The 22,600-nt window shown below is 41.7% G+C and overlaps 1 pseudogene across 1 annotated transcript in view; it reads right to left on the minus strand.

The window, feature by feature from the left end:
• Positions 1-4,070: 4,070 nt before the first annotated feature.
• Positions 4,071-22,600, minus strand: part of LOC310997585 (rap1 GTPase-activating protein 2-like) — a 64,078-nt pseudogene continuing 45,548 nt past the window's right edge. The window contains exons 13-24 of the transcript XR_014596493.1: positions 17,892-18,021; positions 16,916-17,071; positions 14,976-15,047; positions 14,821-14,907; positions 14,588-14,734; positions 12,161-12,265; positions 11,948-12,039; positions 11,755-11,856; positions 11,046-11,136; positions 10,079-10,136; positions 4,268-4,338; positions 4,071-4,130 (exon numbers count right to left, since the gene is read on the minus strand). The product of XR_014596493.1 is annotated as a rap1 GTPase-activating protein 2-like (transcript). The remainder of the gene's footprint in view (positions 4,131-4,267; positions 4,339-10,078; positions 10,137-11,045; positions 11,137-11,754; positions 11,857-11,947; positions 12,040-12,160; positions 12,266-14,587; positions 14,735-14,820; positions 14,908-14,975; positions 15,048-16,915; positions 17,072-17,891; positions 18,022-22,600) is intronic.

Here is a 22,600-nt window from a genome sequence, read left to right on the forward strand (position 1 = left end):
CAGCTTGAGCCCACCGAGGCTGCTGCAGCCGCCGCTCGTGCTGACAGCTGACTGAGGGAGATGCTTTGGTTGGGTTTAGGCAATGAAGAAAGGAGTTGGTTAAGTTTAGTAAAAAGACCAGGTAGAGGCTAGACAGGCTAGAAGCATAATGAGCGTTATATGTCATTAGTGTTTGTTTTGCAGTTAATTATGCACATGATCCGTTTGACCCCAAAAAGGAAAAAAGGATCAATGCGCACTGCACAGCCTCCGGTTCCTTTCTGATTGCGTCCGTTGGTCCGTTCGGAGTGGGGGGGGTTTCCCCCAATAGCCTTTTCGGAGTAGCGGGGTCTTTAGAAAAAATAGAAAACCCCGCTATTACGATGAATGGAAGTCTATTTTCGGAAAGGCGGGGTGTAACCCTTTAAGACATACTGATAGAGGAATACCCACATGGTTGTGCGTAACTCCACAGCAGAGCGCAGACAGGGACTAGTCTGCCTGTCTATCCTCTACCTGCTCTTTTTACTAAACTTAACCAACTCCTTTCTTCATTGCCTAAGTCCAACCAGTGCAAAATCTTTCGAGGAAAAAATACACTATTAAAGGAATTGTCGGAAAAAAGAAAAAAATACCGTCATTCCGACCATAGGAGGCAAAAGTTGTCGGAATGATGGGATGTTTGATAGAAAATTAAGTGTTGCTATTTAGACAATTAGAGGCCGATGTTGGACTGGTGGGATGTCAGAATGGCGGTTGCCCCCTGAAAAGGGGTAGGGGCTCTTTTTGCTTTATATGTTGTTTTTTGTTTTCTTTGTGCCTCATTTGTTTATGCATCCGTCTTCCTCTTTTTCCCAGTTTGTATGATGTCATTTTTACTTTGCGTTGACATAAAGTTCAACAGATTGTGCCAGCAGTTTACCTCTACATAAAAATGCATAACGTATTTTTAATGTTTTTATAAAGCTCCTCATTAGAGTGAAAAGATGAATTCAAATTTAAATTTTTTTTTTTTTAAATCAGTGTTGTAAATTTCTGCAAACAACTTTGCATCTGAGTAACAAACACACACACAAAGAAGTGAGAGAAACAGTCTTGTCCAGCAGAAACTTTATCACAGCAGATTTTCATGTCATGACATTAAATATAAACACACAGACATCTTTCTATTTATGCTACTTCTTCCTCCTCAGTGGCAACTTTTAAAATAAATTATTACTCTTTTATCTTTGCAAAAAAAATCTGAAGACACAGGAAGAGAGATATTGACCTGAAGAAGAGGAACAGTTTGAACAGTTTGTGCTTTCAGTGCAACAATGATGGTCACGGTCCAGTCGGTGCGTCCACTCACACCCACTCAGGAATATTCAGCGGCCCGGGGGGGCTTCCGTCTTTTTAGTGCAAACATACGTCAGTCGTCAGACTCTTCAGGTTCCTGCATCAAGTAGCTGATCAGTATCTTCTACAGTGTCACAGGTGATGTCATGTTGATGGAAGCCAGGTGGCTGTGAGCTCTGTGGAAGGAGGGTTGGTCCCAAACCTCAGGTCAGCAGCGTTTCTACGTCTTAAAGCAGCTTCATGAGTAGAGACCTCAGAGAAATGAATCATGCTGCCCAGCCATGAACTGAGGTTAGTGGTATTGACATCATTAACATTAATGTCCATATCTATCACATTAATATTATTACAGTTTTTCTCAGTTGCTTTGGTACATTTCTCAAATCAGCTCAAAATCCTTAGTTCATCTCTCAGAAGTCTGTGTCCATTAACATGTCAGTGCCGTCAGAATGACAAGTCCTTGTGTCATTGTGTACGGATAAGACAGTCAAATTGCTTATGTTGTCACAATAACGGTGTTCTCTGGAGGGATGTGCTCATGTATATGGCTAAAGTTTTGATCACAATTATTGTAAATTGTGAGTTGTATGTGGGAGATTGATTGCAAGAGACTGGACAAGATTCACATTTACTCTTTTACTGTTTGTACTGTAATTTGTTGACAGACCATGTCATAGCGATACAGAGAGGAAAAGACAGCAGCATAGCACAAAGAAAAATCTAAGTAGAAATGTGAACATATAATAGGAAAGTCTCCTTAGGGAAAACTCTACATGCAGTGTTTAGTCCAATTTCTTGTCCTTCTATTGTAATACATCCTAACATTGTGTTGTGCTCCAGTTAAATATATTCTTGCCAGTTGATGGTTGATGAGATGCACCTTTAAGCTATTTCAGAAAACCGGTTGATCATTGGTTGATCTAATGCTTCACACATTTCCCTTCGTTACATAAAGTCAAGATTCACCTGGGAGCAATTTACCACTTCAGGACAGATTTAGAAAAAAAGTCGAATGGAAATGTATAGAAATATGCTAGACATTACGACAACTTATGCGATGAACTAACACCTAAATGTTGTGGGGGTTCAGACTATTCAACAGAGACCCATTATAATACATTTTGATCAACATGACATAAGCAGTTGATAATGGAGGAAACAGCAGAGAATTCTACATCATCATTTGCATGGATGAACCAAAGCTGCAACTTGTTCAGATAAATGAGAAGCTGCTTTTTTTAATGTGCACAAGTGACACAATGACATGAAGATTGAACAAGTAGTTTTGAGAACTTCAGTTCTGATCTGAGAAATGTACCAAAGCCACTGAGTAAAACTGTAATACCACAGATAAATGACAAGTCAGTGTAATGGGGTGTGTTTGTGGCCACTAGATGGCAGAGTGACACAACACATGACCTGTTGAGATTCTCTGATAAGTGAAGATCTGTGTGTGAGTTCAGTTCAAAACCAGGTTTGTTTTGTGAACTGACTGTGGATCAGTTATATCTATGGAAGCATTAAGCCACCAAACCTGTATATATTATTTCCTTGGTTGTCCTTAGATAACAGGACGCTTTTTTTTTGACAAAAATGAAAGTGTTTTGTTGTCTCCAGATCTACAGTGAGTGATGTCTTAATCTTGGGAAACTTTTATTTTCCTCAAGAATTCACCTTACAAAAATGGAGGATGTAAAACATGTGACTTGCTGCTCAAGGTTTCCATATGGATAACCTGTTCTAGTCCACATCAGTGTTCATGTGACTGGATGATACTGATCACCATGGCAACTGTAGAGCAGGTGGAGGGGAGCATCTGAACCACTCACTCATATTATTTACACTGTAACCTAAACAGATGGACACACTGACTGTCCAACAGTAAAACCTCTGATTGGTCCATGATGTGAAGAGTGGGCGGGGCTCATCTGGACAGGTCCATCACAGGGCCCATGTCCAGAGACCAACAGAGACCAACAGAAACAGCAGTTAACCTGGTGGACCTTTAGCCACCGTCTCTCCACAGATCTCAACAACCAGACTCAGTGACTCACTGCTCCAACCACAACGTGATGAAACATCCAGACACACAGACAGGAAGAGACTACAGTCAGAGTGACAACTTCACCACCAATACCATCATCATCATCATCATCATCATCATCATCATCATCACCCTGGAGGAAGAGCAGCAGCTTCATCTCCCTGATCGCTGACGTCAGTTACTGAAGCTGCTCAGCAGTGACAGAGGAATGTTCAAGTGTTTCCCTTTCAACCTCAGTGTGTGTGTGTGTGTGTGTGTGTGTGTGTGTGTGTGTGTGTGTGTGTGTGTGTGTGTGTGTGTGTGTGTGTGTGTGTGTGTGTGTGTGTGTGTGTGTGTGTGTGTTTCAGACGAGACTCCTCCTCTGAGCTTCTTTGCTGTTCATCTGTAAATTGAAAGTAAAAAACAGATTAAAAGAGTTCAGGTCTAACAACAACAACAACAACAGGAGGCAGCAGAGCTGTGATTCATTTTGTTTCCATGACGATGACGTCACAGAAGAAGCCACAGTGAGTTGATCTGTGATAACACACCTGATCCTGATTCAAGGTGCTTTGACCTTTGTGTTTAGAGTCACATTCAGAACAAACCTCCTCTTTAATCATCTGACTTCTGACATCACCACCTGTTGGTCCGTCACCACGGTAACACAGTTCATCTGTCTTTGCTTTTTGTGCTACATGAGTAAATCAGTGTTAACATTGTCTTAATGCTTCACACATACACACAACAGTACATACCTCCACAGTGTCCTCACAGTCTAATGTCCCTGCTGACAACACACAGAGAGGGTCAATTAACAACACACACACACACACACACACACACACACACACACACACACACACACACACACACACACACACACACACACACACACACACAGCAGAGAGGGAACTCCAGACTTACTGCAGCAGAGTGACTCAGCTTGTCAAAGCGAAACTTGAGGTTGGATCTAGGAGAGTTTTTATTCCTGGTCTCTGAAAATGAAATGATGAGAGAGAGAGAGAGAGATTTCTTATTCTCATTTCTGCATTTCTTAACCAAGTGCAAACTACATGAACTATATTAAAAAAAAGTCTAATCAACCAAAACCTTGGTTGAATTTTTTGTATTTTTTCCCACAAATGTAAATGTCCATACACATTAACATGAATCCAACATATTGTAGCCAGGTCCCTTCCTGCTCTCCCTTGACTCCAGCACTGGTGATTACAGTAATAGTCGCTCTCATGGTATCGGAAAAAAAGGCAGGTACCAAAGTATTTTTTGCGTGTTAGTCATCCATAGGATTTGCCGACAGCCAATCAGTGACGTATTTACGATGCACACAAGAAACCAGCACGTACAAAGAAGTTGCTGAAAGATTGAAAATCACAGGACATGTCTGTTCTGGTGATACAAGTCAGCGGTTCATTCTACATGTCGGAGGCCACGTCTTTCCTTCACCTGTCAAACAGACCAAGTCCACTGCTGATCAGCTCAGGCAGTGATGCTGTTCACTCTAACAATTCATTCTTTTGAACAAAACGTTAGTGAACGATACAACACTACAAGACATGTATCGAGTTTCCATTCAGAGACAACACTGCAGACACCTGACAGAGACAGAGGAGGATCAGCTCATCGACACTATGTTCAGAAACATCTATGAAACTAAACCACTCAGCCAGTTCTGGATCTCTTGCCAGAAAGACTTTCCACAGTTGGCAGCAAAAGCTACACCAAAAGTGGATTTTCCTCGTTCAAATACAGGCCAAGACTGCAACCTGAGGCAGCAGGACCCTCTGCCTGACAACCTCCATCTATCCAAGGTCTGGTAAGTTGTAGACCCCTGGACCAGAGTAGGAGAAGTTACCTGAAAACACACTGCTCCTGGCCACAAATTACACTCTACACAAATGCACTGCAAAAACTCAAAATCTTTCCAAGAATATTTGTCTAATTTCTGGTCAAAATGTCTCATTCCTAGTCAAAACTAAACTAAAATCTCTTTCCACTTAAAATAAGACTCATCACCTAAAAATGAACTTGTTTTTAGATCATTTTCACTTGTTTCAAACTAATATTCACTTGAAATAAGTTGAAAAATCTGCCAGTGAAAGCAGTTTTTTTTGTGCTTGTAATAAGGAAGAAAGACTTGCACCGCTATCAGATTTTTCTACCTATATTAAGTAAAAAATATGCTTGAAAGAAGTAAAAAAGTGTCTAAAAACAAGCTATTTTTAATGTGACGTTTCTTATTTTAAGTATAATGGGATTTGTTTTGACTAGAAATGACATTTTGACTAGAAATAAGACAAATATTCTTGGTAAGATATTTGAGTTTTTGCAGTGTGATTTTTGCTGCCCATTACAATACTAAGATTTTCTAAGACAAGCAGAAGGGAGCTCTGTTTTTAACTCACATATTTCACACAGTTCCCTCCAGATTTGGAGTGGGAGGGATGACTGTTACTGACCTCACAGGGCAGTATGCGTATTGCTTGCTTCTATAATTGTAGTTATAGTGTAGTTACAACTGAACTTATACAAAATGCAAAGTAATGGATAAATATTGAGTAAAGATTGGAATTGTTTGCTTGTGTTTGCTTGGATAGCCCACAGGCAAATATAGATGCAGATATCTAAGTAAAATAAAATCATGACACATAACAACGCTGGTATAAATAATAACCTACAGGAAACAAGTGCAGCCAATTTGATGGAGCTAAATAAATAGTATCCCATATATTACCCATAATTCATCGGGGCTATGCTTAAAGGGATAGTTCACCCAAACTCAAATTTCACTCATTATCTACTCACCCTCATGTCGACTAAGAGGTGTGAGAATTTTCAGAGTCCTCCGTCCCTTCTCTGAGTTACGGGGGGGTCCGCGCAGCAGTATTTGTCCATATAATGGTTGTGAATGGATACCAACTTTCTTCGTCCAAAAAGACACACCAAAAAACATCCAAATACCTCCATACTGCTCGTCTGTAATGCCCCTCTTGTATTGAAGCCCCGACATGAGAAATTGTTCCGCCGGTCAGTGCAAATCATGCAAGATTTGCACTGACACAGGAAGAGCAGTGAACTGAGACACTGGGAGCTTCCGCTACAAACAAGCTTAAAATATAGACTTATTTAATTTTTTTCAGAACAATTTCTCATGTCGGGGCTTCAATACCAGAGGGACATTACAGACGAGCAGTATGGAGGTATTTGGATATTTTTTGGTGTGTCTTTTTGGACGAAGAAAGTTGGTATCCATTGACAACCATTATATGGACAAATACTGCTGCACGGACCCCCCCGTAACTCAGAGAAGGAACGGAGGACTCTGAAAATTCTCACAGCTCTTAGTTGACATGAGGGTGAGTAGATATAGATAATGAGTGAAATTTGAATTTTGGGTGAACTATCCCTTTAAGTTTGTTACTAGAGATACTGGACCATCAACCAGAAGAAGCACAGACTCCAGCCAGTCAGCCAGGGCAGGCACAGATGAGTCATATGCAGCCTCAGGCTCCAAGCAGCACAGGTCCAGTCCAGCTGCAGGAGAACAACAGGCAGCTTCACACACTATCAGCACAACCACATCAGAGGCAGCCCAGACCATAATACTATCCCTGCTCCACCAACTGATCCAGCAGACTGGCCTCCAGTCTTCACACACTGTATCAGAGACCGCTGTCCAACGGTGAAAAGATGAGCAGGAGCTGGCTTTCATACTCAGTGAACAACTGCTACTTTTCCACAGAAAACCACAAAATAATAAGAGAAGGTGTTAATGACTGGTCAGGTATCAACGGCATTGTGAAGATAATCCAGAGCACACAGACAGTATGATAAAGTGGAGAGAAAACACTTGACCACATAGAAATGACACGTGGAGGCTGAAAGGGAAGTCCTCACACGGTCTCTGGCTGAAAGAAACCGTCCAGAGGTTGAATTATTAGCACAGTTTGATCCTGTTTTGGAAAATCATCCATCCCAGAAGAATTAAAGATGGAGAGACACTGTGTCTCATTCTGTGTGTCCATGGCATGGACACACAGAATGAGCTGATACAGCTTGTGAGTGACAACGTTTTTCGAAACAATTGTGACTCAAGTAAAAGATTCCAAATACGTGTCCATTAGCCTGTCTTGCACTGTACAGCTGACATTAGTCACCAGGAGCAGAGCAAGGACAAATACTAAAGCCAAATGCTTTTCTGTTATTGGAGTAAAATTATGAAATAGCCTTGACAATGAATTAAAATCATGTACAACTATTACCCAATTTAAAAGGATGTTTAAAATCAATGTATTGAATAAATATTTAACACTAGGCTAAAGTAAGTTAATTATTATTACTAAATGGTGGGTCTGCTTGTTTTGTTTTGATACTGTTCACTTTACTTACTCTACTCTTCCAGTGTAATCTTCCTACAAATTTTGTTTCGTTTTGTTTTGTTTTTGTAATTTTTCTTCCTGTAAACAGGGTAGGCATTAATAAGCTTTGCTTCTGCCTTCGCCCTTTCGCCCATATTGATCATGACATTTTGACTTGTTTGTGTATGTTTATGTTTTGTGGAATGGACGAATAAATCAGATCAATCAATCAAAATCTATCATCCTCAGGAGTGTGGCTTTGAAGACAGTTAGAGACTGCAGTTAGGGGCTGTGTTCATGTCCAGGATACAACTGGCTTTAATCTGTCTACAGTCGTCTTGGATAGGCTGACTGATCTGAGTTTCATGTGACAATTGAGGAGGGAAAGCCTGTGACAATGGGAGCAGTAGGAGGGGCAGACACCAAGGAGTAGCCTACAAGCCACACTGTTTAAAATGAACCCCCATGTGGTGCTCGCACATTAAAGCTGGTGCTGTCATTTCCGGACTATTAAGCCGCTCCTTTTTTCCCCCCGGTGTTCCAGCTCTCATCTCTGCACACCACAACACAAACACGCTCCGTAACCGTAATCTTTTGTTTATGTTAAAGGTCCCATATTATGAAAAACAGTTTTTTTCTGGTCTCTACGTACATAAACTGATCCTCCCTGAGCCTACCAACTCCTAGAATGAGGAAAGCAAACGGGTCCTGCATCCACTCTGCAGCCCAGCGACTGGTAAAACGCTGCTCATACAGGCTGTTCAGACTCAGCTCCTGTGGTGATGTCACGACAGGAGTGAGGCCGGCCCCTCAGCACGATAAAACGCCTACCACGTCTATTTCTATGGCTGCAGTACACAGCAAGAAACTCCTGAGCTAAATTGATGAAATACCGACCATTTAAGTCATAAAGTGGTAATAATCTTTGCCGTGTACAGTAACCATGTTACTTAAAGGTGCAGGCACAGAAACAGCTTGTTCTCAGTAGAGCTTATTTGAGCGACTTTTAGACAGCCGACATTCAGGACCACGGATCAGTTTGGGGCAATACATTTCGAATACAGTTTAGTTGAACGTCTGACAGCTGAGTGAAATTGAGTAAAAAGAAAAGAGTATAATATGGGATCTTTAAGACTACACAAACACACACGTCGTAACATCGTACATTTTATGTAAAGTTATCCACCGCTCCATTTATTGATTTTTCACCGGCTTCGTTGTCAACAAATGCACATGGGTGAGAGGAGCGGAACCAAAACAGCAGAAAAGCGAGCGGACTTACACAGTTCCCTACTGTCTTTCTGTATAAATATCTCATGTTACAACATGAAAACCTGCAGCTTATATTCAAGTGCGGCCTATATATGTATTTTCTTTTCAAATGTAGCTGGTGCGGCTTATATACAGGTGCACTCAATAGTCTGAAAAGTAGGGTAATTGCAGCCTTCTCTTGTCATTAGCACTGACACGGTCAAACCAAGAGTTTGACTTTTCCCACTCTCATCTGTGACCAAAGCAGCCATGACATAGGTTTTTACCCCATCACAGACAGGTTGCAGTTGGGACGATACTGCATTCAAGCCAACTTAAAATTCGGGACAAACTCTGTCCTGTATTGATTAAAAATGGGACACGCTATTAAATCCTCAAATACGGGACGATTCCATATTTCAAGAGAAACAGGGTAGAGCAGCCACGAGGTGTCACTTTGGACTGTTAAAAAACAGGTTCTGTTGTGGAGTTGAGGTAGGAAGGATCCTCAGGGCCCCATGGAGCACTGGACCAGCTCTGGCCTCAGCCTGGTGTGCATCTATCGTTGTGGCAACCCCCCTGAAATTGCCATGGAAACCTCTGAGCCTCAGGCCAGAAACACAGCACATATTTCATATCTCTGTAGTTAATCTACATCTGATCCTTGTCTCCTATACATTTGTATGAAGTCTCTGTGAAACACAACCACACACACACACACACACACACACACACACACACACACACACACACACACACACACACACACACACACACACACACACACACACACACACAGGTAACTTCATGTGATTACCGTCACACACACAAATGCGCACAAACAGGTTGGCAGCTCCTCCATATCGGTGCTGAGACATGCAACGTTGTGGGTTTGATTCCCTTATTGACAGAGATTATAATAACTAATGCTCCATGACCCCCATGCTCTCCATGGTATTTATATTTATATTATTTCTCACTTGTTTTTTGGTCTATTTTTGTTTCCTTCTTTCTTGAGTTTTGATACTGTGGCAAATGTGTTTTTTTGAAACTTTGATGCCAATAAAGCCTTTAAATTGAATTATATTGAGAGAGAGAGAGACTGAACCTGTAGGGCTGCGACACACGATCAGTGGACTTGAACTTCGACCCTCCACCGCTGCAGCCTGAAAGAGAGGGAGAGAGATATTTACAGACTGACTGTCCTACACTAAAATTGTATTTTATTAAAAAGACAATGAGGAGTTTCTATTTGGTTATAAAAAAGTCTCATATTAATGTGGATGAATCTACGTTACCCACACTTGTTAATGGCTCCATTTTCGATAAATATATAGTTTTGTCTCTATTGTTATTTTGTTATTTAATTAATGGTGGAAATGCTGGGCGAGCCAGCGTTTCCTGACTTTGGGTTTTGTGGACGCTGCCTGGTGAGTCATGGGAATAACACCACCGAATCGCCGTTTACGGTCGGAACTACGATGGTATGTGATCGTCTTTGAACCTCTGACTTTTATTCTTGATGAATGAAAACATTCTTGGCAAGACGTCTGTCTTGCGCCGGTCCAAGAATTTCACCGTGCGCGCGGAGGCTCATGGTAAATGTAGTATGAAGACACTTCGCTTTCCAAAACTCCTTGTTGTCCCTTTAACTGACATAACAGCTTGGATTGTATTACAGCTACATTCCAGACTGAACAACATGGTTGATTGACTGCATCTCTCTGACAACCAGGTTTGAGTTGAGATGATTTTGTCACCGTACAGTCAGGTAGGATGTTGAGGGTTTGGCAGGTTCAACTCCCAGGACGGGATGACGCTACATGATATAGTAAACGTCTGGGCGCATTGAATTGTGGGAAACAGTAGGCAAGGTAGACTGATCGGATGCGTAACCAGAGAATATTCTGAACTGCACGACATCTGGGTATTTTTGGCATACTGCAGATTTAGCTTCTCTTTGTAAACTGCATACTACATGCTACATTTTGGCCAAATCACTACATACTACCAGTATAGTAACACAGCCACTCTGTCCTGTTTGGTTGTGAAGCCTGAGGTCAACGGGGTCTCACCAGGTGGGAGTCGTCAGCAGCAGCGATGCTGAAGCTGCAGGTGCTGGATGTGGATCTGGAGATCTTACTGCTGTCCTTCTTGACGTGGATCCTACAGGTGAGAGGATCAGGTGATTAAGATGGATGGGGGGGGGGGGGGCAGAGGGAGGAGTTATGCTTCGTTCAAAACAACTCGGAAGTCAGAAAAATAAGTAAAAATTAATTGAACGGCGTGGAACTTGGAAATTACAGGTCAGAAACGACTTTCCGACTTGACGTCACGACAACATCAAAACATGGCGGCCCTCGTCTTAAACGGTTAGAATTTAGAAATTCTAAGTTATTTGTTGAGGTTTGAATGCATATTTTTGTGTATTATTGCAGTAGCCTCGATGAAATACGTTTATATTAAGCTGTGATTGTTGTATTGTGTGAAATTGTGTTCCTCATATGTGACGGAAATAACGTTTAACTGTTATCAAGGCTATAACATTATATGTGCACTCATCTGCTGCGTCTCCTCCTCTTCATTTGCCTCCAAAATAAACATCATTTACTGCTGCATAGATTTTTTGTATTCAGCGTAAGCCTCAATGCCAAACTTCCCTCGGGTAGCCATGTTTTTTCTCTTCCCAGTTCCTGCAGCGTGAACGCAATGATGTCGGAAGTCGGGAATTCCGACCTCCGAGTTGTTTCTGAACGCAGCTTTATTGACGGGTCACAGCCTCACCTGTCCCGTTGTCCCGCCTCTGGAGAGCTGGGATTGGACGGCAGCTCCGACCTCACCTCCAGTGTGGGCTGACAGCTGTCGAAGCTCCGCTGCTCACTCAGACTGAGGGGGGGGGGGCAGTAATAAGGACCTGTGTTACCACAGCAACATGCTAAACAGTCACTTGACATGTGTTTCCATAGCAACGGGTTACCTCCTCAGGTTGTGTTTCTCTGTCTGACTGTCGATACTGAGGAGACGAGGGAAGAGTCCTGAACGCCTCTTCACCGGAGATCTGACGTTACACTGACACACACACACACACACACACACACACACACACACACACAACACAGCTGTTAGCACACACACACACACACACACACACACACACACACACACACACAGCTCTCACCTCTGACCTCACCTCTGCACTGATGTGAGCCAGACCCCCCCCACTCAGACTAGTGGGCAGACCCGCCCCGCCCCTTGACATGGTCTCCATGGAGACGCTTCGTCCTCGCATGGCCCTCTGTGATGGATGACAGAGAGACACACCAACACAGCAGGTCATCACATGGTAAAGGTCACCAAGCTAACGGCTAATGTGCGACATTATTTAAAGGCAAAATCTGAATATACTACCCATGAATATATTTGTATACGTGTGTACTCGTTACAAAATAAAATTAGTTTGGTTTTCGCAGTCTTATAATTCTTCTGCTATATCTACATGTGTGACTCGTTCTATCAAAATTAGTCGGATGTCACAACGTTCTATTTTTAGATAATCAGCTGATAACGTGGAAACCCATAGAAAATCAAAAAAATATATTTTACCGTAATTTCAAAGCAATGACATTCAAAAACAATCTCCCAAAGTTTCACAGTCCAGATAATTGAGAAAAGACACGTAAATGATGATTAAAGTTGACCCTCTGAAAATGAGCGTTGCATCGGTGCAAAACGTGAAATATTTTCTGAACCGTTTATGATAGAGAGGAGCTGTAAAAAGCATCTGAATCTCGGGATTCCCTGCTTTCCAACGGTCATTGAATGGTGCCTCTATGACAACAAGGGACCATATAGGGTGCGTGTAATCACGTGGTACAGGAACAGATGCCAGAGTCACTGGCAAAAACTTTAACTGCTATTTTCTCAGGTTTTAGAACAGAATAAGAGAGTAGGAGATCGTAATTCAAATGGCCACATCTCGAAAACCATCAAATGTATGACTCTGACTAGGGTATCATTTTAAAGCTTATTTTCTAATCTTTCCATTGATACCAAAATCTCAACTTTGAAATTTGGGTCACTGTGACTCATTTTGATGGATCAGGTCACATATAGCAAGGCTCTTGCTTTAGAGGCTGTCGTCATCAGACAGCAGACATATGGTCAAATGGTTTAGATCAGCATGCTGCTCTTGGCCAATAAGAATGCGGCTCTCCAATTTACAGTAAATTACTGTTAAAAAAATATGGCGTTAGCTCTTTTTATTTATTTATTTTTGAGACGGCGCTGGCTCGCTCCAGCCAGTTGACCTGCTGACCGTCACCGAGCAGCCGGAGCCTCTGCTGTTCCTCTCTCTTCAGCTCTTTGGTGTTTGGCTACTTTGTATAAAAAAAGAGTTCAACATGTGAAGATCTAACCTCCATCTGAGCACCATCAGCTGAGACAGAGCTCAGTGGACGTAGCTCCACAGCTTGTGTGGAATCTCCCACAGAGGATCGTGTTTCCACTCGCGTCGGATCTTTTCAGTTAACAGTTATTAATCAGTTAACGACCTGCACTGTTTTCCCACAGCAAGCTGTGATTCATTCACAGCTAAATGCAAATATGAAGACAAGAACAGGACACTTCTTGAGGACTGGGAGGATCCTTAGCACATTTCAAAGCTTCAAATCTTCAGCACCATTCAAACATAATAAACATGATACAGTAAAAACAGCAATGAGGAAACAAAAACAAACAACCTTTTCTCACATATTCTGTTTTCTGGATGCTATTGCAAATGTTAGGGAGGACTTGCAGTGTGATGAGAATCTGGCTGAGCATGTATTGAAAGTGACTGGCCTGTTGTCTTGGGATGAGTTTAAGCCCATTTCTGTCAATCTCCTGTTTCATAGTGAGGGGGTGTGACATTTGTGACATGGTAAATTGTTAATATTTTCATATTTCATTTTCATTTCTGTGTGTATTTTTTAGAGATGGTCCGATCAGGTTTTTTGGGACCGATACCGATCACCTAAAGCCTCACCGATCCGATTACCGTTCAGAACCGATCGATCACATGGGATGATATTATTAATATTTATATTTTTTTTACTCTTTTTTTCCCCTTTAATTCATCCACTCATGTCTGGTAAAAGTAGACGTACTGATTCTCCTTTACTCAAGTAGTAAGAAAGTACAGGCTCTGAAATGAACTTAAATGTAAAAGGGGGCTTCTTTGCTCTGGGCCCCATGCTACCCATAATGTTTTTTTTTCAGTCAGGAGTCTTCTCACACCTAAGGGAAAAAAGATTGTTTTCTATCGCTTATTTGCGCATCTATATGTCAATAAGGTTGAGACAAGTAACGAGCCTGTTTTGACAGCGTAAGGAGCATTTTGTTTAATTTTGGAATCCAGCCGCGGGATTCGGTCCGTGGTCCGCCGGTGTCGAGAGCGACCGGGTTCTCTCTCACTCACGCACAAAATAGACCAGACGGCGAAACGATTGCTGCACGGCGCAAGGAGGGGTGAGTGTGAATGAGTGAGTGAGCGCTGCAATCTAGAATCTGAACGCTAGATGTCACGGTTTTACCCCCATTTTACACACTGGCCCTTTAATCCTGTAACAGAAGGAAAGACCTTGATGGACTCCAGCAGTCCTCCGTGGGCGTGTCCATTCTCAGCTCGACCCTCCTCATCTGTACCCGAGGTCAATCCCAGCATGCTCTGGGAGCGTCTCTGCAGCTCGTCATGGAGACTGTCCAGCAGCGCCGCCCGGGTCCTCTCCTGAACAAAGACACTCCAAACTCTTAGCAGAACTCAGATCAGCCGAGCTTCACACCTGACAGTCTGACTGGTTGTCTGGTGTTTACCTCGAGGCGGGCGAAGCGCTCGCTCTTGTAGCAGGCCAGTTCAGCGTTGATGAGCTTGGTGAGCAGAAATTCTCTGAACGCCGGACCCTGAGACAAACAGATGTTGAGATTCAGCTCATCACATCTGGAATGTTTCTCTGATCTCTCATGCTTACCCTCTTGAAGATGGCTGGACTTGGTAGGGGCGGGCCAAATGGAGGAACATCTTCACGTGCTGTGATGGACACCTGTCAGACAGATTCTACAGTCACCAGCTGAACTGAAGAAGATCTGGAGTCCACATGATTCTGTCAGTGTGTTAGCTATGAATACATCCTGCTACCTTCAGCCCTTCAGAGGTTCACTTTCTCCATCAACTACTTCAATTTTTTTTAACACGTTGCTGCCAGCTTATTTAAAAAAAATATTGCCACAACCCAGACACTGAAACTATCAGTCAGATTTCATCTTTGTATCCAATTTTAAATCCTTATCCAACCAGGGTTTACATTGCAACACTGTGGTGGCTGGTGTTGCCAGAGTGGCTGGTTTTAAAGGTACATTGTGTAGGAATTACTCCCATCTAGCTGCATTCACGTGAAATTGGGCAGACGGCAGACGGACGACAGCTGCTGCATGTAACGACATAAACAAGCCTCTATGTAAACAAGTGGTCCGTCAGCACGAGGCAAAACAATACACGTGACAATATGTTGTCATGGCGATTTCATTTCTGGATCTGTCAATTTGTAATTTAAATTTTTTTTTTTCCTTTTTCATTATGTAAACTGTTTTTTTATTTTTTTATTTTTATTAATTCAGTATCTTTCATTTTTCTTGTATTTCTTTTTTCCTTGTTTTTCTTTCTTTTCTGTTTTTTATGTTGTGAATTTCTGTGTTGTCTTCCTACTCTGAAGACCACCACTGTTGTTGTTGTTGTTTTTTCATAGGGAAGGTATTTTTATAAGCCTTTTTTGGCTTCTACTTCTCCTGCACAATGTTTAATTTTACTATTTTCATTGTTTATACAGGTTTTATAATGTGCAAATAAAAAACTAACTAACTAACTTTACCTGGCCCACGTTTTACCGGCTTTCTCTGGACTTCTGTGACTAAAATGACATCTGGTTTGTTACCGACGGCCGTCTGCCCGACTGCAGGTGAATGCAGCATCATTCCTCCTCACTGCGTTACCGCGGTGACTTTTCACAGATGCCACCTCGACCTGAGCCGACAGCTCCGGTGTCTCCGCTGAGTTTCCGTGGTTTCCTACCGTCACGCTGCCACTGAACGTAAAAACATATATACTATATTGCCCTTTGATCAGCAGGTGCAATTGATTACATTTTGGAAGGAACGGTGCGACTTTGTGGAGACTTATCCCCCAACCAGTGTGCATGCTGCTGACACACAGCTGCGGCTGTGGAGGATCGTCGGCATTTTCCAGCAGTGATGTTTCAGTGGTTCTGCCACAGCAGCACAAGATGCAGAGTGGGATATTTGTCTGAGACTCACACGTGAACAAACAACAATTTACACCAGAAATGTGTTTTATGAGGACCCCGCTGGTCCAGTTGGGTTTGTCTGGCTGGCCCGACCCGTTGAGAACTCTAATTTACGGTGTGTTTTAGCTGGGGTTTCGCCTGGAAGGCTTGATGGAAACCTGCCACATTTTGAACGAATACTGTCATACTGTGAGACCATAAACTATAACTGTTTTCTTGTCTGTAACAACATCTATTGCACGTCTGTCCGTCCTGGGTGAGGGATCCTCCTCTGTTGCTCACCCTGAGGTTTCTCCAATTTTTCCCTGTTAAAAGGGTTTTCTATGGAGTTTTTCCTCAGTGGATGTGAGGGTCTAAGGACAGAGGATGTTGTTATGATGCCATGCAAAGCCCTTTGAGACAAACTGTTTGTAAAAACGGGCTATACAAATAAAATTGCCTTGCCTTGCCTTGCCTGAGAGAGAGCCGCTCACAAACACCAGAATAAACACTTTCACAATAACGTTCACCAAACAGCAATACATAACCTTCAGTTAGATATTGTATTTCAGTGATGGTTGATTGAAGGCGTTCAGGCCTGGTCACAGTGAGCTGTTTGCGGTCAGTCGTACCTTGTAAGCGGTGCTGTCGGAGCACGGCTCCTCCACCTGCACCAGGACGAAGGCGTGCAGGAAGTTGGAAGCGATCATGTCGGGGACGAAGGGCGTGGCCTCTTCTTGAAACACTACGGCCACAATGTCATTTCCTATGTGACGTTTCCTCTGAAGCTGACGTGGAAGAAGATTTTGGAATTAACTGACATCATCCTGTCATGTGTCGCCATGTCACATGTTACAATGCACACGTGTACATGTTACAGTGTCTTATGTGTTATGTATGTCATGTCACACCAGGTCACATCATGTTATTTGGTACTTATCCACCACTTTCAGGAGAATGACGCTGGGTGTCGCCATGACACTCCATTCCACCGTTACTGTATTGTTGATAGCATAGACTGGTTGATAGACATTGGCCGTGATGACTTTATTTAGAATCATCACGTAATTTTAATGAGAACAATACAGACGATTGTTGAAGTCTATAAAACGAATTGTTGAACAAACATTTTAGATTAGCTGGGCTAACCGTTAGCTGTTAGCCGTTAGCAGTGTCAATAAACAATAACTCAATAAACGGCCCATGAACATTTTTTTTTTCCAGCGGATATCTTAGTTACAACATGATTGAGCTAACTGGAGTAGTTTCATGTCGTGTCGTGTCATTTTAACAGCTGACGTCCTGATGTTAGCTTAGCTGCTGCTGTTAGCTGTCAGCAGCAGCAAAGCTAACAACTACGATAACCATGACTAATTACAAAAAGGCCGGGAGCCCCCACATTTGGTACACCGGTGGCTAACGCTACCAGTTAGCCGCTCGCTAGAATGCTACTAAAACCCACTTCCGTTGTGGTGTGACGCAATGGATCATGGGAAAATAAAGTGGTGGATATAAAACCATGACACTGTATCTTTTTCCCTGTATCTTACTTGTCCATATTGTGTCATGGACTGTGATGTGTTGTGTGATGTGTTGTGTTGTGTCCACCTGCTGTGTATCTCCCTCGGTGAAAGGCAGCTTGGTGGAGACGTGGAACATAATCTCCTGCTGTCTGTGGACGGTGTAGACGGACTCAGACCCCGTCTGACCGTGGGACACGTCCAGACCCCCTCGAAACCTGCACAGAGGGAGGAGGGCTTGCTGTAATCTTTTAGTTACCATGGATACAGACCCACTAATCTGTACCGGTGCTTCAGACAACATCTGCATGTCTTCCTCTACGCAGATAATGAAATATTAAATCATCGTTACTGTGAATCGTCTCCTGTGAAGATGAATCCTACAGACACAATCTGACTGCTGACTGCTCTGTTGTGACATCACAAAGTGACAGGAAGTCCTGACGGCTGGTTTTAAGGCTCAGTTTCTGAATACAGGCTGTGTGCATTTCTCTGTGGACTGAGGCTTTGATACTTAGTATTAGATACATAGTATTAATATAGAACCTAGAGCTGCTTTATCACACTACACGGACATCTACCTTTATACTGTATGGAGCTTTAATACAAACATCTACCTTTATTTTGAAGGAGCTTTTTTTTTTTTGAAATTCTCTTTTTATTCAGAAAGGCAGACCTCCATCACATACATCACTTCACACATACATTTACTCAGTTTGTCAAGGATACAATGATGTTGTACCTTCTGCCCTTCTGGATCTTTCTCCCACGGACACAAACCAGGTGGAAGCAATAACACAAAAACAACAAAACCGGGGAGCGCACCCCTACATGTAATCTATACTCCATTCACAAAAAAATAAAAATAAAAAATAAAATAAAAATAGAAGAGGGTAGGTTCACTCAAAGCGCAAGTATAATCAGATAAAATCAGATCTGATTGGTTTTACATACTCAGTCCATTTGGTCCAGATCCTATAAAAAATGTCTTTCTCAACTTTGAGGGAAAAAGAAATCTTCTCCATAACATAAATCTCATAAACAATTTCAATCCATTCGTCGATGGTGGGAGGTTCCACTTTTAACCATTTCCTAGTGACACATTTCTTACTTGCTGCCAACAGAATGGTCAGTAGTTTTTTGTCTTTTATGTTCCATGTTTCAAACATTATATTGCCCAAGAACATAGTTTCACATTTTAATGGAATGTTCACATTAAATATATTTTTACTATGTTTGTGGATCTCTTCCCAGTAAGATTTTATTACTTGACAGTCCCAAAAGATATGGAAGTGGTTGGCTCCATTAGACCCACACAGTCTCCAACAAGCATCCCCGCTACCCTGATGACGCTTCTGAATGGGTGTGATAAAAAATCTTGTTATACTTTTCCAACAGAACTCCCGCCAGGTGTTTGACCCGGTTGAGATCCACTGTAATTGACATATTTTCTCCCAACTCTCCTGTGTAATAATTATCCTTATTTCCGTTTCCCATTTCCTTTTTATGTATTCTGTATTCTCTTGTTTGGCTAGTTGTATGGCGTTATATAATTTGGAGATAATTTTGTTGCAAGATCTGGACTTAGTTAATGATAAGAATACCTCCATGAATCCTGATTCGTCTTTTCTTAACGCCTCTTTAATATTTTTGTTATAATAATCTCTCACTTGCAGGTACCTAAAAAGTCCGAGTCATAGGCACACCACCTCATAATCTTAGATGTGTCATCTGCAAATTTTGACTATTTCCTGCCAGGACTTCAGGAAGCTACTTGTTATAGAGTCCTCTGGGATCTCCTGTTCTTCTTGTAATTTATTGTCACTTAATAAAGCTGTTATTGGAATTCCCTTTATCATCGTTCCTTCAATTTCCTTCCATGCTGCATCATACATAGGCGAGCACAGGCAAACTAAAGGCCTCAACTGAGCTGCATGGTAGTAATCCTGTAAACAGGGAAGGCCCATTCCCCCTTTTTCTTTTCTTAATTGCAATGTTTTAAATTTGATTCTGGCCCTTTTCCCTTGCCACAGATACCTCGCTATTACTCTGTCCCACTCTAAGAACTGTTTAGATGGTATTTTAATTGGTAAACATTGAAAAAGGTACAACATCCGTGGAAGAATATTCATCCTGATTGACTCTATCCGGGAGCTTAAACTTAAAAAGGGAATAACGTTCCATCTTTGTATATCGGTTTTTATCTTTGAATTTAGTGGGCCATAATTTAAGTTATACAGTCTTGTGAAGTCCCTAGGTAATGAGACACCCAAATATTTAATGGACTCAGCATCCCATTTCCAATTGTACATGGTCCTAATTGAAGGTGGAGGGTCATAATTAAACGTTAATGCTTGGGTTTTATTAATATTAATTTTATAACCAGAAACTAAACCAAATTCCTCTAACAATTTCATCAGTTTTGGGAGTGTCTGAGTAGGTTGTGTTATACTTATCAATAAATCGTCGGCGAATAGGGCCAGTTTTTGTTCCCCAGATGTCATTGTTACCCCCTTTATATCATTCCTCTGCCTAATTAGTTGACTCATGGGTTCTATAAACAAGGCGAAGAGGAGCGGCGACGCACAACACCCCTGCCTCGTTCCTCTTTCTAAAGTGAATGAATTGGTTAAGTTTCCATTGATTTTGATTCTAGCTGTTGGTTTGTTATATAGTTCTGCAAACGTGTCAACTATAGTTGTATGGAAGCCAAATTTTGAAAGTACTTTATATAAGAATGACCACCTCACTGAGTCAAATGCTTTCTCAGCGTCCAAACTTAATATCAGTGTTTCCAGTTTTTGGTGTGTGACTTGTCTCATAACGTGCAGTGTTTTCCTGATGTTATCTTGGGTCTGTCTTTGTCTGACAAAGCCAGTCTGGTCCTTGTGTATTAATAATGGTAATAACAACTCTATTCGTTTGGATAATATGGAGGTGAATAATTTATAGTCGTTATTTAATAGACTTACAGGACGGTAATTTCCACACTCCAATTTATCTTTCCCCTCCTTAGGTATGATTGAAATCATTGCCTCCCTCCATGAGGGGGGGATATTTTTGTTCTCCAAAACCCAGTTAAATGTCTTTAATAATGTTGGAATTAGTTGATCTTGCATTGTTTTGTACCATTCTGTGGAAAAACCATCTGTCCCTGGAGACTTCCCCCCTTTCATTCTCCTAATTGCTGTTTGAATTTCTTCCTTTGTTATTTTGGATATTAATTTCCCATTTTGTTCATCAGTGACCTTTGGAAGATTTACCTGGGCCAGAAAGGCATCAATCTGGTTGTCATTGCTTATCTGTGGTTGTGTATATAATATTCTATAGTACTTTTGGAAGCATTGTTGTATTTTCTCCGGGCTTGTTTCTATTACTTTCGTTTCAGAGTTTCTTATTTTATATATAGTTTTATCCGCTTGTTGTTTTCTTAACCTATACGATAGAAGTTTCAGTGATTTCCCACCTGTCTCATAGTATTGTTGCTTTGTAAAAAGGAGCTTTTTCTGAATTTCCTGGGTATTTATTTCATCTATTTCTTTTTTTAATTCTTTAATCTTACATTTGTCATCATCTTTGTGAGACTTTGCATGTTCTTTCTGTAGTCTCTTCAAGTCCTCTTCTAATTTTTTGAGTTTTTGCTCCCTAATTTTCTTCTCATATGAGGAGATGGCTATTATTTTGCCCCTCAATACTGCTTTTAATGCGTCCCAGAGAATGGGTGGGTTCACTTCTTCATTATCGTTGTTTTCCAAATACAATTTAATTTCGCTTTTCAATTTATCTTTAATAACTGGGTTATTCAGAATGCTTGAGTTCAGTCTCCAGAGAGTGGATTTCTTATTATTATTCAGATGGATTGACATATAGATGGGACCGTGATCTGAAATAGTACTAGGTCCTATTTCACAGTTGCCCACCCTGAAAAGATCTCCTTTAGGCATAAAAAAGTAGTCGATGCGCGAGTAAACATTGTGAGCGTACGAGTAATGTGAGTAGTCTCGGCTCGTCGGGTTTATCTCTCTCCATACGTCCACAATCCCCACTTCACGCATCCAAGTATTTAATCTATTGCTGATGTTTCTTGCGTCAGATTTCCCGTTAGATGAGTCAATTCTGGGATTTAATCGGATGTTAAAATCTCCGCCACATATTAAAGTCCCTTGACTCTTTGTTGTCATTAAATCAACCATCTGTTTATAGAAGGACCAGTCACTGCCCGGCGGCACATACACGTTAAGGAGACTTATCACAGTACCTTCTATCTTCCCCGTGACCATAACAAATCTGCCTTCTTTATCCTTATGTTCTGATATGTGCTCATAATTTACCGCACTGGATATCAAAATCGCCACTCCTCTCCGTCTCCCCGATACATGTGAAGAAAAGTAAACATGTTTAAATCCTGATTTATTCAATTTAGCATGTTCGGAGTCGTCGAGGTGTGTCTCCTGTAAGAGAGCTATTTGGATTTTATCTTTCTTCAATTTTGATAAAATTTTCCACCTTTTAACTGGATTGAGTACTCCATTTATATTAAATGACGCTATTTTTAAAGACCTGTTTTGCATCTATGTGATTTCCCCCTCCCTCCCACTCAAAAACCCGGTGCGCTTCCCCCTCCCTGCGAGAACCAGCAGGGAATAAACAACTAACACGCTAAACAGCATCAAACTGAACACAATTTGTCCGTGTGACTCCCTATGTAGGGGTCTGATAGTCCGACCCTGTTGAGCCTCCCGAGGTGGCTCGAAGGAAACAGTCTCCCTCCTCAGTCCGGAGGAAGAGGCCCTTACC

This window comes from Trachurus trachurus (assembly GCF_905171665.1).
Source record: "Trachurus trachurus genome assembly, chromosome: 14".
In the NCBI taxonomy this organism is placed as follows: Eukaryota; Metazoa; Chordata; class Actinopteri; order Carangiformes; family Carangidae; genus Trachurus; species Trachurus trachurus.